At 45.3% G+C, this 18,539-nt stretch overlaps 1 protein-coding gene across 3 annotated transcripts in view; it reads right to left on the bottom strand.

Moving 5' to 3' along the window:
- LOC110534209 (calcium-binding protein 8-like) overlaps positions 1-18,539 on the bottom strand; it is an 88,779-nt gene that overhangs the window by 59,385 nt on the left and 10,855 nt on the right. The gene's annotated exons all lie outside the window — the stretch shown is intronic.

Raw genomic sequence — 18,539 nt, 5'->3', positions numbered from 1 at the left:
TGCGAGTGTAGCGAAATGCTTGTGCTTCTAGTTCCGACAATGCAGTAATAACCAACGAGTAATCTAACCTAACAATTCCAAAACTACTACCTTATACACACAGGTGTAAAGGGATACAGAATATGTACATAAAGATATATGAATGAGTGATGGTACAGAACGGCATAGGCAAGATGCAGTAGATGGTATCGAGTAGAGAATATACATATGAGATGAGTAATGTAGGGTATGTAAACAAAGTAGCATAGTTTAAAGTGGCTAGTGATACATGTATTACATAAAGATGCAGTAGATGAAATAGGGTACAGTATATACATATACATATGAGATGAGTAATGTAGGGTATGTAAACATTATATTAAGTAGCATTGTTTAAAGTGGCTAGTGATACATTTTCCATCAATTTCCATCAATTCCCATTATTAAAGTGGCTGGAGTTGAGTCAGTGTGTTGGCAGCAGCCACTCAATGTTAGTGGTGGCTGTTTAACAGTCTGATGGCCTTGAGATAGAAGCTGTTTTTCAGTCTCTCGGTCCCAGCTTTGATGCACCTGTACAGACCTCGCCTTCTGGATGATAACGGGGTGAACAGGCAGTGGCTCGGGTGGTTGTTGTCCTTGATGATCTTTATGGCCTTCCTGTGACATCGGGTGGTGTAGGTGTCCTGGAGGGCAGGTAGTTTGCCCCCGGTGATGCGTTGTGCAGACCTCACTACCCTCTGCAGAGCCTTACGGTTGTGGGCGGAGCAGTTGCCGTACCAGGCGGTGATACAGCCCGACAGGATGCTCTCGATTGTGCATCTGTAGAAGTTTGTGAGTGTGTTTGGTGACAAGCCAAATTTCTTCAGCCTCCTGAGGTTGAAGATGCGCTGCTGCGCCTTCTTCACAATGCTGTCTGTGTGGGTGGACCAATTCAGTTTGTCCGTGATGTGTACGCCGAGGAACTTAAAACTTACTACCCTCTCCACTACTGTCCCTTCGATGTGGATAGGAGGGTGCTCCCTCTGCTGTTTCCTGAAGTCCACAATCATCTCCTTTGTTTTGTTGACCTTGAGTGTGAGGTTATTTTCCTGACACCACACTCCGAGGGCCCTCACTTCCTCCCTGTAGGCCGTCTCGTCGTTGTTGGTAATCAAGCCTACCACTGTAGTGTCATCCGCAAACTTGATGATTGAGTTGGAGGCGTGCATGGCCATGCAGTCATGGGTGAACAGGGAGAACAGGAGAGGGCTCAGAATGCACCCTTGTGGGGCCCCAGTGTTGAGGATCAGCGGCTGGAAATGTTGTTACCTACCCTCACCACCTGGGGGCGGCCCGTCAGGAAGTCCAGTACCCAGTTGCACAAGGCGGGATCAAGACCCAGGGTCTCGAGCTTGATGACGAGTTTGGAGGGTACTATGGTGTTAAATGCTGAGCTGTCGTCGATGAACAGCATTCTCACATAGGTATTCCTGTTGTCCAGATGGGTTAGGGCAGTGTGCAGTGTGGTTGAGACTGCATTGTCTGTGGACCTATTTTGGCAGTAAGCAAATTGGAGTGGGTCTAGGGTGTCAGGTAGGGTGGAGGTGATATGGTCCTTGACTAGTCTCTCAAAGCATTTCATGATGACGGAAGTGAGTGCTACAGGGCGGTAGTCGTTTAGCTTAGTTACCTTAGCTTTCTTGAGAACAGGGACAATGGTGGCCCTCTTGAAGCATGTGGGAACAGCAGACTGGGATAAGGATTGATTGAATATGTCTGTAAACATACCAGCCAGCTGGTCTGCACATGCTCTGAGGACGTGGCTGGGGATGCCGTCTGAGCCTGCAGCCTTGTGAAGGTTAACACGTTTAAATGTTTTCCTCACGTCAGCTGCAGTGAAGGAGAGTCCGCAGGTTTTGGTTGCGGGCCGTGTCAGTGGCACTGTATTGTCCTCAAAGCGGGGAAAAAAGTTATTTAGTCTGCCTGGGAGCAAGACATCCTGGTCTGTGACGGGGCTGGTTTTCTTTTTGTAATCCGTGATTGACTGTAGACCCTGCCACATACCTCTTGTGTCTGAGCCATTGAATTGTGACTCTACTTTGTCTCTATACTGACGCTTAGCTTGTTTGATTGCCTTTCGGAGGGAATAGCTACACTGTTTGTATTCGGTCATGTTTCCGGTCACCTTTCCCTGGTTAAAAGCAGTGGTTCGCGCTTTCAGTTTCACGCGAATGCTGCCATCAATCCACGGTTTCTGGTTTGGGAACAACATCATCAATGCACTTTCTAATGAATTCGCTCACCGAATCAGCGTATTCGTCAATGTTGTTGGACGCAATGCGGAACATATCCCAGTCCGCGTGATCGAAGCAATCTTGAAGCGTGGAATCAGATTGGTCGGACCAGCGTTGAACAGACCTGAGTGCGGGAGCTTCTTGTTTTAGTTTCTGTCTGTAGGCAGGGAGCAACAAAATGGAGTCATGGTCAGCTTTTCCGAAAGGAGGGCGGGGGAGGGCTTTATATGCGTCGCGGAAGATAAAATAGCAATGATCCAAGGTTTTACCAGCCCTGGTTGCGCAATCGATATGCTGATACAATTTAGGGAGTCTTGTTTTCAGATTAGCCTTGTTAAAATCCCCAGCTACAATGAATGCAGCCTCAGGATATGTGGTTTCCAGTTTGCAAAGAGTTAAATAAAGTTTGTTCAGGGCCATCGATGTGTCAGCTTGGGGGATAATATATACGGCTGTGATTATAATCGAAGAGAATTCCCTTGGTAGATAATGCGGTCGACATTTGATTGTGAGGAATTCTAAGTCAGGTGAACAGAAGGACTTGAGTACCTGTATGTGTTTGTGGTCACACCATGTCTCGTTAATCATAAGGCATATGCCCCCGCCCCTCTTCTTACCAGAAAGATGTTTGTTTCTGTCGGCGCGATGCATGAAGAAACCAGCTGGCTGCACCGATTCCGTTAGCGTCTCTCGAGTCAGCCATGTTTCCGTGAAGCAAAGAAAGTTACAGTCTCTGATGTCCCTCTGGAATGCTACCCTTGCTCGGATTTCATCAACCTTGTTGTCAAGAGACTGGACATTGGTGAGTAGTATGCTAGGGAGTGGTGCGCGATGTGCCCGTCTCCGGAGCCTGACCAGAAGACCGCTACGTTTCCCTCTTTTACGAAGTCTTTGTTTTGGGTCGCAGGCTGGGATCCATTCCGTTGTCCTGGGTGGAGGGCAGAACACAGGATCCGCTTCGGGAAAGTCATATTCCTGGTCGAACTGATGGTGAGTTGACGTAGCTCTTATATTCAGTAGTTCTTCCCGACTGTATGTAATGAAACCTAAGATGACCTGGGGTACCAATGTAAGAAATAACACGTAAAAAAAACAAAAAACTGCATAGTTTCCTAGGAACGCAAAGCGAGGCGGTCATCTCTGTTGGCGCCGGAAATAGTCCACAATCAAACATTAATTCAAGTCATCATATGATTACTGGCTCTGTTTATGTTGTCTTCTTGCCTTCCAATTTCCTTCCAATTTCATTACCTGCTTCTCGCTCTCTCTCTCTCACTCTCCCGTTTGCTGCTTTTCATTACTCCTCATTACAGGGCGATAGATAGCCTAGCAATCAGAGAGTTGGGCCAGTAACTGAAGGGTTGCTAGATCAAATCCCTGAGCTGACAAGGTAAAAATCTGTCATTCTGCTCCTGAACAAGGCAGTTAACCCACTGTTCCTAGGCCATCATTGTAAATAAGAAATTGTTCTTAACTGACTAGTCAGGAGCGTTAAATAGTCAAATAAATGGGGGAAAAGGCAGGAGATAAATAAATGTAACTGACATATTTGCCCTACAGCTCCATTCCTGCATTCACCACACAATCAATATGAACCAATCAGACATGATACAATGATAAGTCTCAACATCAGACAATCAAACATGAGACAGCGATAAGCCTAATACTGACAGGAAGTATTTTTACTGCCAAAGCATTTGTGTTTAACTCCCTTTGCTGAGATGTTATTTTTCTTCGTTCTTTGTATCCATCTCTCTCTCTCTCTCTCTCTCTCTCGCTCCCATTCTCTCCATCTCCTTCTCTCCTTCTCCTCTCCTGCCCCCCCCCCTCTCTCTCTGTCGCTGCCTTCTCTTCCCCCGTCTCTCTGTTGTGGTTTATTTCAGTAACTTACTGTATTTAACCAACCCATGGGGGAGTCACACTCCTTTCAGAGGGAACACTTTTACATGCAACACCTACAGCTTTTCCACAGACTCCTCTCAGTTAAAACACTTTATGTAGAGCCACCTATGGCTCTGGTCGAAAGTACTGCACTATATAAGGAAGAGAGTATCACTTGGGATTTGCCCTGTAACTCAGTCCTGTGAAGTCAACTCTGTCCAGCAGACAGGGGACATCTTAAAGACTTTAGGAGACCTTCCCATTAGGTCCTTTTTTGGCGTTTTGGCGAGACGTTATCCCACTGATGTTCTGAGAACATTTTAGGAACATTAAAACACCTTGGGACCACAAGAGGACATTTAGTACAGGTCCTAGTTTGGTCACAGAATAACGCTATAATAAGATACACTACATGGCAAAAAGTGTGTGGACACCTTCTCATCGAACATCTCATTCCAAAATCATGGGCAATAATATGGAATTGGTCCCCCCTTTAATGCCACAGAATCGTCTAGAATGTCATTGTATGCTCTAGCGTTAAGATTTCCCTTCACTGGAACTAAGGAGCCTAGCCCGAACCATGAAAACAGCACAGCTACAGACCATTATTACCCCTCCTCCAAACTTTACAGTTGGCACTCTGCATTCAGCAGGTAGCGTTCTCCTGGCATCCGACAAACCCATATTTGTCCGTCGGAATGCCAAATGGTGAAGCGTGATTCATCACTTCAGTGAACGCATTTCCACTGCTCCAGAGTCTAATGGCGGCAAGGTTTACACCACTCCAGCCGAAGCTTGGCATTGCGCATGGTAATCTTAGGCTTTTGTGGGCTGCACAGCCATCGAAACCCATTTCATGACGCTCCTGACAAACAGTTATTGTGCTGACGTTGCTTCCAGAGGCAGTTTGGAACTCGGTAGTGAGCGTTGCAACCAAGGACAGATGATTTTTTACGCATTATGCGCATCAGCACTTGTGTTCTGTGAGCTTATGTGGCCTACCACTTCGCTATTGTTGTTTCTAGAGTTTCCACTTCACAATAACAGCACTTACAGTTGACCCGGGAAGCTCTACCAGGACACGTTGAAAGTCACCGAGCTCTTCAGTACGGGCCACTCTACTGCCAATGTTTGTCTATGGAGATTGCATGGCGGTGTGCTCAAATATATACACCTGTGGGTGTGGCTGAAAAACCTGAATCCACTAATTTGGACATGTAGTGGATCATATATTAAGCATTACCCAGTTAAAATAGACATTGAACTTGAACCCTGTAGGAATCCTTGAACTAGCCGTCAGACAGATTTTTGTATAGAGACCTCAGAAATTCAGTGTAACTACATAACATTTCCTGTCTCCTTATGTTAAGGGGCGAAAACGGTTTTCATGGGCATACAAATCCCCCAAAATGTACAAGATTGTAAAATCTAATGCTTCTTATTCAAAGAGTCACCTTACCTTGATACTTAAAACTTATACGGATATTGTCCTTAATGTGGTTCTTCAATGATTATGCATAATACATAATACTTGTTGGATGTGCACGGTGTTGAGCTGTTTAATGACACCATGATATATTCGCACATCATCATCTGATCCAGGAAGGAATTTTCTGAATGACAGTCAAGTGACTAACAGCTGTTGTGATAGCGCCTGCAATTCAACAACAGCCCAGTGCTGGAAAAGGTGTTCATGAGGAATGTCCAGAATATTTTGGTGTCTCACTCATTATGCCGGTGAAGACAGTTGTGCCTGGAAACACCTTGGATCTAATATCTAGTGAATTAATGTTGATCATCTGTTGTTGTCTGCTTGATTTACAGCAGGGTCTCGTTAGATTTAACACAGAAAAGCATCAAGGTAATGAGTTCATGTTTTCGTATGTCTTTGTGCCTCGGATTAGACACTGAGTCTACCGTTTGCAATTCCGTAGGATAGACTATCAATGCATTAGCAAGGCCCAAAAAATGCATTATTCTTAAACTGTTAATGGGTGGGTCCTATATTAGTACCTACAGTTGAAGTTGGAAGTTTACAAACACTTTAGCCAAATACATTTAAACTCAGTTTTCACAATTCCTGACATTTAATCCTCGAAAAAAATCCCCGTCTTTGGTCAGTTAGGATCACCACTTTATTTTAAGGAAGTGAAATGTCAGAATAATAGTAGAGAGAATGATTTATTTCAGCTTTTATTTCTTTCATCACATTCCCAGTGGGTCAGAAGTTTACATACAATCAATTTGTATTTGGTACCATTGCCTTTCAATTGCCATTGCCTCACCCTTTTTCCTCTAAACATAATGATGGTCATTATGGCCAAACAGTTCTATTTTTGTTTCATTAGACCAGAGGACATTTCTCAAAAAAACAACAATCTTTGTCCCCATGTGCAGTTGCAAACTGTAGTCTGGCTTTTTTATGGAGATTTTGGAGCAGTGTCTTCTTCCTTGCTGAGCAGCCTTTCAGGTTATGACGATATAGGACTTGTTTTACTGTGGATATAGATACTTTTGTACCTGTTTCCTCCAGCATCTTCACAAGGTCCTTTGATGTTGTTCTGGGATTGATTTGGGATTGATGTGCACTTTCGCGCCACAGTACATTCATCTCTAGGAGACAGAATGCGTTTTCTCCCTGAGCGGTATGACCGCTGCATGGTCCCATGGTGTTTATACTTGCTACTATTGTTTGTACAGATGAACGTGGTACCTTCAGGCATTTGGAAATTGCTCCCAAGGATGAACCAGACTTGTGGGGGTCTACAATTTATTTTCTGAGGTCTTGGCTGATTTCTTTTGATTTTCCCATGATGTCAAGCAAAGAGGCACTGAGTTTGAAGGTAGGCCTTGAAATACATCCACAAGGTACACCTCCAATTGACTCAAATGATGTCAATTAGCCTATCAGAGCCTATCAGAACTTCTAAACTTCTTTCCAAGCTGTTTAAAGGCACAGTCAACTTAGTGTATGTAAACTTCTGACCCACTGGAATTGTGATAAAATTAATTACAAGTGATATAATCTGTCTGTAAACAATTGTTGGAAAAAATGCTTGTGTCATGCAGAAAGTAGATGTCCTAACCGACTTGCCAAAACTAGTTTGTTAACGACAAATTTGTGGAGTGGTTGAAAAACAAGTTTCAATGACTCCAGCCTAAGTGTATGTAAACTTCCGACTTCAACTGTATATGTACAATTACACAATTGTATACCATTGAGGTCCTTGAAAATTACAATTAAGTGCTTGAAAAAGTCCCTGAAAGTCCTTGAATTTGACTTGCCAATGTCTGTATGAACCCTGCTTAACTTAAGGATCTTTAAGGATCTTAAGGATCTTAAGGATCTTTAAAAAAATATTTTGCCTAAAATGACATACTTAAATCTAACTGCCTGTAGCTCAGGACCTGAAGCAACGATATGCATATTCTTGATACCATTTGAAATAAAAACTTTTGTATGTGGAAATGTGAAATTAATGCAGGAGAATATAACACATTAGATCTGGTAAAAGATAATACAAAGAAAAAAAGATGCGTTTTTCCCAAAAAATGTTTTACTATCATCTTTGAAATGCAAGAGAAAGGCCATAATCTATTATTCCAGCCCAGGAAAAATTTAGATTTTGGCCATTAGATGGCAGCAATGAATGTGCAATGTTTTAGACTGATCCAATAAACCATTGCATTCCAGTTCAAAATGTTGTATCAAGACTGCCCAAATGTGCATTTTCAAGTTCCTAATTGTGCACTCTCCTCAAACAATAGCATGTTTTTCTTCCACTGTAATTGCTACACTAATTTGGACAGTGCAGTTAGATCCCGTAGAGGTTAAAGGATGTATAGTTCTAGGCCTCTGTTTTTGTATAGGTGGAGTTACAGGTCAATTTGCATATATTCCTCTAAATACACATGTGGAACTGCATAACAATTATTTTTAATGACATTTTAATTGCACATTGGCCCCATGATTTATAGAAAGTCCCACAAGTATTTTTGGAAATGTGGTTCAAAGTACCAATAGCAGAACAACAATGATCAAATTATAAATACATTTGCAGAATGTCTGGTCAGTTGTTTTGCCTTTGTACCTGGATTGCATATCTTAGATCCACTTTTTCAAAACTTTAAATACAATTGTCATCAATAAATATCCTTTTTCACAACATTGTGGACATGCAGAGAATGAAGTTGGGTTACTTCTACTTCTACTGAAGTAATTTTCTGGGTTAGTGCAAAGTCACCATATCCAACATTGTGACTTTCCATTACAGAGCTTTGCTTTGATGTGGGTTGAGACCAATACATTCATATTAGTTGTGTTTCTCCACTGTAGTCACCTTTCCTTATTTTTCTGTCAATGACGTATGGGATTTGATAGGAGTGACGCAAAATCCAACCTGGCTTCCGTTGACACTTTTTTTGGTGCACCAGGACCATTCACAGTTGAGCTCGCTCAGTTTAGCTTACCGCTGATTGGCAAATTTATCAATACTTTTTTTGTCAAGGGAGGTCAGATACTCACTGGCTTCTCTTGCCTTCAATGCTATGGGCAGCAACAATGTCGTACTCGTTTCGACAAGACGTCATCAAATAGATGGCCTATTGGTAGAGACACAAAGGGGCGCTGTTTCACTCATTCGGATGTTTTCTCCTTTTCTCCACATTCAACCTCTTGCAAATTGAAGGAAAATGATGAAGCAGAGACAAAATATATATTTTATGTTTTTGTATTTTTTATTTGTACATTTTTGGGGGAAGCCTGGCTCCCCTTGGCATCCATGAAAACACACCACTGTCTGATTGTTGAGTGATGGAAACTGTTCTGGGTTCTCATTAAGGTAAGCTTAAAGACTCCCTCTTTATCTCTCCCTTCCATATTTCCCATCTGTATCAATTCATCTTCAGAGCCATGGTGTAGACAGAGCCCCACTTCTGTATATTTCTCTGTTTGATATTCTCTGACTGAAACCCTTTCCCCCCCCCCCCTCCCCTCCTATCCTCTGTGTCTTTGTACTAATCCAGTCTCAGATGTCTCTTCCGCCTGTCTAAGCTGTCAGTTTTCAGAATGTTTGAGTTAAGTCGCAACACCCATCTAAGCCTGTAAACCTCCCCATTTCAACAGATAATCGCAGAGCTCCTCTTATTCTATCTCCAAACAAAATGAGTGGGATTGACAGAGTGGTTTTCTCTCCTCTGTAGCAAAGTGATTTATCCGTATGCAGCACAAGAGAGAAGCAACATTATCTGCTGTTTCTGAAAGAGCTGCCTCACATTTAATGTAGTTATGAAAGTTCAATCAGTAAGTCTGGTCTGAAAGGATCGCCATTTCATTAATGTAGTAAACTCTACAATTATGTAACGCAGATGCAGGAATTTAGGAAACAAGTGCAGTTAGTGAGTTTAATGCCTAATGAAGCGCAGGTGTGCGTAATGAAGGTTGCCAGGTGTGTATAATGATGGGTTTCCAGGACCAGTGTTTAGCAGACCGGCGATGTTGAGCACCGGAGAGGGGGAACGAGTGGTTGTGACAGAACCCCCTCCCCTGATGCTCGGCTCCAGCCACAGGACAATGAGGAGCGGGCCAGTCCAGACGGCGAAGGTTTAAATCTCAGATGATGTTAGGATCTAGAATGTTGTCCACCGGAACCCAACACCGCTCCTCTGGACCGTACCCCTCCCAGTCCACCAGGTACTAGAGCCGACTCCCACAACATTTGGAGTTCAGGAGGGACCTGATGGCATGGATGGGACTACCCTCAATGTCCAGGGGAGGTGGAGGGGTGTCGTGGGGTACAGCATCAGCCAGAGGACCAGGAACCACCGGCCTGAGAGGGTGAAAAAGAGGGTGAGATCCGGTAGTCATTGGAAAGCTGTAGTCGGTAAGTTACCTCATAGACCCTCCATAGGACTTTGAATGGCCCCACAAACCGGGGGCCCAGCTTCTGGCAGGGAAGGAGGAGCGGGAGGTTCCTGGTGGAGATCCAGATTAGATGGAAAATGAGTGCCTCACTCCACCAGGATGGAAAATGGGTGCCTCACTCCACCTGCTCCCTCTGGCACCGGACGCGTGTTGGTGCCTCACGTGGGCAGCGTCCCAAACCTCTCCTGCATGCCGGAACCACTCATCCACCGCAGGGGCTTCGGTCTGGCTCGGGGTCCACGGAGCAAGGGCCGGCTGGTACCCCAGGACGCACTGGAAGGGAGACAACCCGGTAGAGGAGTGACGAAGTGAGTTCTTGGCGTACTCCGTCCAGGGAAGAAATCAGGACCACTCTCTCTGCTGGTCCTGACAGTGACTCCAGGAGCTGGGGAGATTCCTGTGGATGGTCCTCTCCATCTGCCCATTGGACTGAGGACGGTACCCAAATGTGAGGCTGACCGTGAGCCCCAGCTTGTCCATGAAGACTCGCCATACAAGTGACGTGTAATGAGGACCACGGTCGGAGACAATATCCTCTGGAAGGCCATAGTGCAGGAAGACCTGCTGAAACAGTGCCTCAGCGACCTGGAGAGTGGTATAGAGACCAGAGAGTGGAGTGGAGCGGATGATACCTGGGTGTCCAGCGGCTGATCCCTTAACTCCGCTGGAATGTAGGTGCGCTCCGGAGAACAGGTAGCCAGTGCGTGTTCCCTCTCCAGAGCCTGTCGGATGTCCAGGTCTATGTCCCAGAACACGGGGCAACAATTCGGGAGGGCAGCTATTGGGACCACTTAGGACAGAATCCTCTCCTGAATCATTGAGTTCAGACAAGGCATCGGTTTGGATATTCATGAACCTGGGCGGTATGACAAGGTGAAGTTGAATCTAGTAAAGAAAAGGTCCCACCTTGCTTGGCGCGGGTTCAGCCACCTCCAAGTTCCGATGGTCGGTGAGGATGAGAAACGGGTCCGTGGCGCCCTCCAACCAGTGTCTCCACTCCTCTAAAGCCAACTTCACCGCCAGGAGATCCCAATCACCATCATAGTTCCTCTCTGCAGGGACAGTTTTTTAGCGTAGTATGCAAACAGATGGTTTTTGTGGACTACCTTGTCATTGTGACAGGACGGCCCCCACGCACACTTCTGAGGCATCCACCTCCATCATGAATGCAGCGTAGGGTCTAGGTGTTTCAGCAACGGGGCGGAGGTGAAATGCCTCATCAGCTACAGGGTTCCACGCCAACTGACAGGGACCACCTTTGAGGAGAGAGGTGAGTTGATGGAGCTGAAGTTCCAGATGAAGCTCCTGTAAAAGTTGTAGTCCCTTTATGGTGGTGGGACTGGCCATGACCTGACCACATCTACCTTCCTTTCTTCCATAACCACTCACTGTGGGCTGATCTGATATCCCAAGGAGACGACGACCTTATGGAACTGGCACTTCTCCGCTTTCACGTACAGATGGGTCTCCAGCAGGCGCCCCAGGACTACCCGGACATGGGCGATATGATCCTCCAAGGTGGCCGAGTAGATCAGGATGTCGTCAATATACATGACCACCTGGCGCCCAAGCATGTCCCAAAAAACCTAATTTACGAATGCCTGGAACACCGACGTAGCATTGGCTAAACCATAAGGCATCACCAAGTACTCGTAGTGCCCAGATACCGGGCTGGAGGCCGTATTCCATTCATCCACCTACCAGATGCGGATCAAATTGTAGACACGCCGCAGGTCCAGCTTGGAAAAAACTGGGCCACGCGGAGCTTTTCAATGGTGGCCGGCACCAACGGATGGGGGTAACGGTACTTGGTGGTGATGGCATTGAGACCTCTAGTCAATACACGGACAAAGACCCTCCTTCTTGACAGCCCCAGCATTAGGAGCCATGAGGAGCTACTGCTGGACCTTTTGGAAGGGCTTTGTTCCCTGACAGAACGCCACTACCAAGGGTTCAAGGCTATTATGGAGCAAATCAGTGAGTTAGCTCATAGGCAGCCCTCCATCTCTTGAGACCTCCCAACCAGCCAGTAACCTTTTTACTATTAGTGGTGGGTTTGTACAGCCTACCCCGGCTCCCCGAGAACCCCGATGAACTCCTCCGGAATGATATTCTGGGAATCCTGGAACCTGCCGGGGTTTTCTTTCTCAGTGCTCCCTCAGTATATTATTACGCTAATGATGGGAAGGGCGCTCTCCTGGGCTACGGCAGTTTGGGAGCAATAATCTGCCATTTGTCGTGATCAGGAAGACTTCATTACAGAGGTAAGGAAGGTATTCGATTCTCCGGTATCCGAGAGAGAGGCGGACCGAAAACTACTGGAATTGCATGAAGACTCCCGTAGTGTGGCAGATGACCCTGTAGACTTTCGCACGTTGGCCGCCGAGAGTGCCTGGAATCCAGAGTCCCTATAGGATACCTTCCTTCAGGGATTATCAGAGGTGATAAAAGATGAACTAGCTGCTCGAGAGTTACCGGTGGACCTTGATTCCATCCTTGCCCTCACCATTAGGATTAATGGACAGATTAATTGGTCACACTCGTCAATCTGCTGCGGCTCGCTCACCTCCAAAGGAATCCGGAAGTCCCCGAAGGCTGTTTTCCGAGAAGATCCAAGGCCACCCGATCTCCCTCGAGAATCATCGATAACGGGTGAGTCGGATACACCGGAACCTATGCAACTGGGAAGAGCTAGATTATCGCCTAGGGAACGTTCATGCAGGCTAAGCTCCAATAATTGTCTGTATTGTGGTGCTGTAGGGCATTACATAGTCACCTGCCCAGTGAAGAGACCTGAATCCTTATTCATCGGGTATCTGGAAACAACAGTGAGTCAATACAGCTTCTCCTCATTGAGTCTCCCCACATCCCTATTGGTTTGGGATTTTCTTGGCTCCAGAAGCACAACCCCGATATTGACTGGACCACGGGCTCAGTCATGGGTTATCCTTATGATTGTGATCCTTATGATTGTGATCCTTATGATTGTGATATTGACCTCCATGGAGGAGTACATCGAGGGCTCTCTGGTTGTTGGTAGCGTTCGTCTTTCCTCCTTTCCTGCTGGTGCAGGATTCTTCTTTGTGGGAAAGAACGACAAGACCCTGCGTCCATGTATTGATTACCGGGGCCTCAATGACATTACAATCAACAATCGGTACCCTCTACCACTCCTCGGCCTTCGGAATGCCTACCACCTTGTGCGGATACGTGAAGGAGATGAGTGGAAGATGGCTTTCAACACTGCCAGTGGACACTATGAGTACCTGGTCATACCGTTTGGACTCACCAACGTGTCCACTGTCTTCCTGGTCAACGATGTGCTCCGGGACATGTTGAATCATTTTGTTTTTGTCTACCTCGACGACATCCTGGTTCTCTCGTTCTGCCCAGGAACATATTTTCCATGCTCGAAAGGTCCATTAGCGCCTCCTGGAAAATCAGTTGTTTGTAAAATCGGAGAAGTGCGTATTCCACCACTCCACTATCTCCTTTCTGGGATACATCATTGCTGAAGGGAATGTTCAGATGGATCCGGAAAAGGTGAGAGCAGTGGTGGATTGGCCCCAGCCTACGTCCAGGGTGCAGCTACAATCATTTCTGGGGTTTTCTCATTTCTACCGCAGTTTCATTCGAGGCTACAGCAACCTGGCGGCTCCTCTCTGCACTCACCTCTTCCCTCACAAGATACCGTGCACATGGTCTCCAGCAGCGGACAAGGCTTTTGGGGATCTAAAGCAGCGATTCACTACTGCCCCCATCCGGACCCGACTCACCAGTTTGTGGTTGAGGTTGACGCTTCCGACGTGGGAGAAGGGGCCATCCTTTCCCAGCGATCCGTCCAGGACCAAAAGCTTCATCCTTGTGCCTTCATGTCCCATCGTCTCAACCCTGCGAACTATGACATTGGGAACTGGGAACTTCTATTGGTTAAGATGGCTCTGGAGGAGTGGAGACACTGGCTGGAAGGGGCGGAACATCTATTTTTGGTATGCACTGCCAAGCGCTTCAACCCAAGGCAAGCTTGTTGGGCTCTGTTATTTAACAGGTTCAATTTCACCATCTCCTACCGCCCCAGGGTGCAAAAACGTGAAGCCGGACACTCTCTCCCATTTGTACAGTTCCATTGCCACTCCCTCTGAATCTGAGACCATCCTACCTGCCTCATGTTTGGCACTCTGGTCTGCAAGGCACAACACCCCGGCTAACCAGATGTTCGTTCCTGATTCGGCCCGGCCTCAGGTCCTGGAATGGGCTCTCTCCTCCAGTCTTACCTGTCATCCGGGTGCTCGTTGTACCCTGGCTTTCCTCCGACAACGCTTCTGGTGGCCCATCATGGCTCCTGATGTCTCAGCCTTCATTGCATGGTGTGCTCTCAAAGCAAGACTCTGCGGCAAGCTCCGTCTGGCCTCCTTCAGCCGCCACTCCCTGTCCCTCATCGCCCCTGGTCCCATATTTCCCTGCATAGGGCAACCTGTCATCAGCATTTGGCTCTGCGGAGCATTCCTCTGAGACTAGGCCTAACCCAAACTATTCAATAACATTCCATATGATATTCTGCTTCTGTCATTCAGTTAAGCCTGTACTCTATTGAATTACTGCTGCTGCCGCCTAAGTGTGTGACTTTTTGTTACAACCACAATATTCTAAACCTTATTCTAAAATGGATTAAAACATTTTTTTTCTATCATCAATTTACATACAATACACCATGATAATTAAGCAAGAACAGGTTTTTAGATATTTTTGCAACAAAACAAATATTATTTTGTTCACATTTACATGACACATTTACAAGTATTCAGACCCTTTACTCTTTACGCCACTCGTGCGTTGTCTTGGCTGTGTGCTTTGGGTTGGTGTCCTGTTGGTTGGTGAACCTTCGCCCCCAGTCTGAGTTTCTGAGCGCTGTGGAGCAGGTTTTCATCAAGGATCTCTCTACTTTGCTCCGTTCATCTTTCCCTCAATCCTGACTAGTCTCCCAGTCCCTGCCACTAAAAACATCACCACAGCATGATGCTGCAACCAGCATGCTTCACCGTACAGATGGTGGCAGATTTTCAGACGTGACGCTTGGCATTCAGGCCAAACAGTTCAATCTTGGTTTCAAGTTTCTCACGATTTGAGAGTTCTTGAGGTGCCTTTTTGCAAACTCCAAGTGGGTTGTCATGTGCCTTTTACTGAGGAATGGCTTCTACTATAAAGGCCTAATTGGTGGAGTGCTGCAGAGATGGTTGTCCTTCTGGAAGGTTATCCCATCTCCACAGAGGAATTCTGGAGCTCTATCAGAGTGACCGTGTTCTTGGTCACCTCCCTGGCAAAGTCTCTTCTCCATAGATTGCTCTAGGAAGAGTCTTGGTGGTTCCAAACTGCTTGCATTTAAGAATGATAGATGCCACCGTGTTCTCAGGGAACTTCAATGCTGCAGACATTTTTTGGTATCCTTCCCCAGATCTGTGCCTCCTGTCTCAGAGCTCTACGGACAATTCCTTTTACCTCACATCTTGTTTTTTTCTCTGAAATGCACTGTCAACTGTGGGGCCTTATATAGACGTGTGTGTGCCTTTCCAAATCATGTCCAATCAATTGAATTTAGCACAGGTGGACTCCAATCAAGTTATATAAAAATCTCAAGGATGATCAATGGAAACAGGATGCAAATGAGCTCAATTTTGAGTCTCATAGCAAAGGGTCTGAAAACTTATGTAAAGGTATCTGTTTTTTAATTTTTTTAAATACATTTGCTAACATTTCTGAACCTGTTTTCGCTTTCTCATTATGGGGTAGTGTATATAGATTGAGGATTTTTATTTATTTAATCCATTTTAGAATAAGCCTGTAACATAACAAAATTTGGAAAAAGTCAAAGGAGCTGAATACTTTCCGAATGCCCTGTTCTTGTATGCACGCAAGTGAGTTTTGTGTGGCTCACGCTGTGATACACCCTTCAATCTGGACAGACATCATCCCTCACCGAGAAACACCAAATCCAGACTAAAGTACAACCACTGTAATATAACTGATACTTTCAACAGTAAGGGCTCGATTCAATCCGTAGCTGCGCTGTAGCACGATTGACATTTAAAGTTGCAATATGCAGAAATTTCTCTGCCATGTCCTGGTTGCTATAATTCTAGTAGTTTGCCTAATTTCAGTTTGTGACAAAACAAGCAATGTACTGTATAGTGCAGAGAATCAATGTACCATCTAATCTGCTGTGAAATATATTTTCAATAACCAAAAATATTGTATTTTCAGCAGTTTGAAGCTAGTGTACAAAACTGAAAATAAAAGATGCAAAAACAAAATTTAAGAACGGGAAGCAAAGAAATAGTGCCCAGACAGATCTACCGCTTCTCATACTTGCTTTCAGTAAGAATGACAGATCTATAACTCACATTTCTATGTGAATTTGGTTTGGTCATCCCAAAAGGATCGATATTTCAGTTTTAAAGGCAATGTTCCCGTATTCACGGTAAATGCTGCATTTATCGGCTCAATCAAAAATGACCTTTACATTTCAACCACGCTTCAATGCAGATCTTCAGCACAACATGTTGAATCTAGCCTTGAAGTGATAAGGCAGGGGTTCCCAAACTTTTTTGGCCCACAACACCATTTTGATATCTGAAAGTTCTCGCGACCTCAAACATGCAAAAATTCTTTCCAACACCCCCCCTCAATAACCACCAAGCCTCGGTGTGGAATAGAACATTGTCATGCTCTGATCCAAAATATCCACATGGTTTTGCGAACAGGCGTGCGCACAGTGTGTGGTTTGATGTAGTTTATAATCGAAGTTACCTGCTACAGTATGTCTCTGAGTTCTGTGCTCAGCTCTTTTGCCACCAGTTGCTATCAGTGTATCATACAATGCGTTTATATGGCAGAGGGAAACACATTCACAACTATACTGCAGAGGCCTGCCTACCATCCCGCCATAGATGGAGCCCCATCTTTGCAAAAGCCCACTAAGTTTTTTGTCAAGACAGCCATACAGCACGCTGAACATCCCCTGTGCCATTTCAATCTTGGGAATCGTGGGACAGAACAATATGCCCTCGTCAATAGTATCCCCCGACATGTATAATGAACAAAAGTCAATGCATGGGCATTTTGCCCCTTACAGTCAACGTCCATTTGTAGAGCATAAGCTGGGGAGTTTGAGTTGTTCAGTCAGTTTCCTCTTTATTGCTAGCAATAGTATAAATTATTTGTTTAACATTATCTAACAAAGGTAGGCCTATTCATGTGAGTTTCTGTGCCCCAGCCAGTGTGGTGACACACTGTTTTCACCATATCAATTGCAGCTGGTAATATCAAAGTCTGTGCAATAGTGTTTCATAGCGTAGTGGGCCTAGCCATTCAATGTGGGAATGATTCAAGTGCAAAGGTCATGTGTGGTCTTTTCTCATGATCTAAAGGCACTCTCTGGTTGAATTGTATCTTTTAGATTTGAATCATTTTCATTTAGTTTTTTAAGGTGAAGTTTATTACAATGATTTTGACATACAAAGACGATGTTATAATATATATATATATATTTTATTCTCTGTATTTTGGAAATTGTCCCGCGACCCCATTTTCAAATCAGGTGGACCCACATGGGGCCGCAACCCCTAGTTTAGGAACCACTGTACTAACCTTCACAGGCAGGCGATGGAAAAATAGCCTTTGGAATCTCTTGATGGGTGGATTATCAACATCCATTAATCTCCAACACCCAATGGGATCTCTTTGTTCTCCACATCAAAGGTTCCCATGTGTGTGATTGACAGGACGCAGTGATAACCCAACACTAAGAGGTCAGAATTACACTAATTTGTTTCTAAACACTTAGCCCTTGACCGTCCACAGGACATGCTTCGACCAATCAGATTGCTCAGTGCAGGAAAGGGTTGTATCTGTCACGGATCCCCCCAGTTGTAAGGCGTGCGTATCTGGTGGCCGGGAAGTCAGACGCAGGAGAGCAGAACTTGATAATAGTTTAATAGTAGTTTAATAGTAAAACCAACGGCATAAGAAATACAAAGTATGGGCACAATAACCCGATGCGCACCAGTCAAACAAAATGTGCACAAGCACAATAAACAATGCCACACAAAGACATGGGGGGAACAGAGGGTTAAATACACAACACATAATGAGGGAAATGAGAACCAGGTGTGTGGGAAAACGAGACAAAACAAATGGAAAATGAAAAATGGATAGGCGATGGCTAGACCGGCGACGTCGACCGCCGAACACCCGCCCGAACAAGGAGAGGCATCGACTTGGGAAGAAGTTGTGACACCGGTACTGCTGCTCATTCCGTTCACCAGCTTCAGAGGTCTACGTCACCGGCCTTCTAGGCGTCGCTGAACTGGATCCTCACCACCAACCCCGGACTGTCTTTGTCGATCAGTGTTCTATCTATTGGTCTTGTGAGTACCTGTGCCCATTTTTATTTTTGGTGTATTTTTGTGCACTTGTTATTACGGGTC

The sequence above is a fragment of the Oncorhynchus mykiss genome, chromosome 10, assembly GCF_013265735.2.
Source record: "Oncorhynchus mykiss isolate Arlee chromosome 10, USDA_OmykA_1.1, whole genome shotgun sequence".
Lineage (NCBI taxonomy): Eukaryota > Metazoa > Chordata > Actinopteri > Salmoniformes > Salmonidae > Oncorhynchus > Oncorhynchus mykiss.
This window is presented reverse-complemented; position numbering and strand designations above follow the sequence as displayed.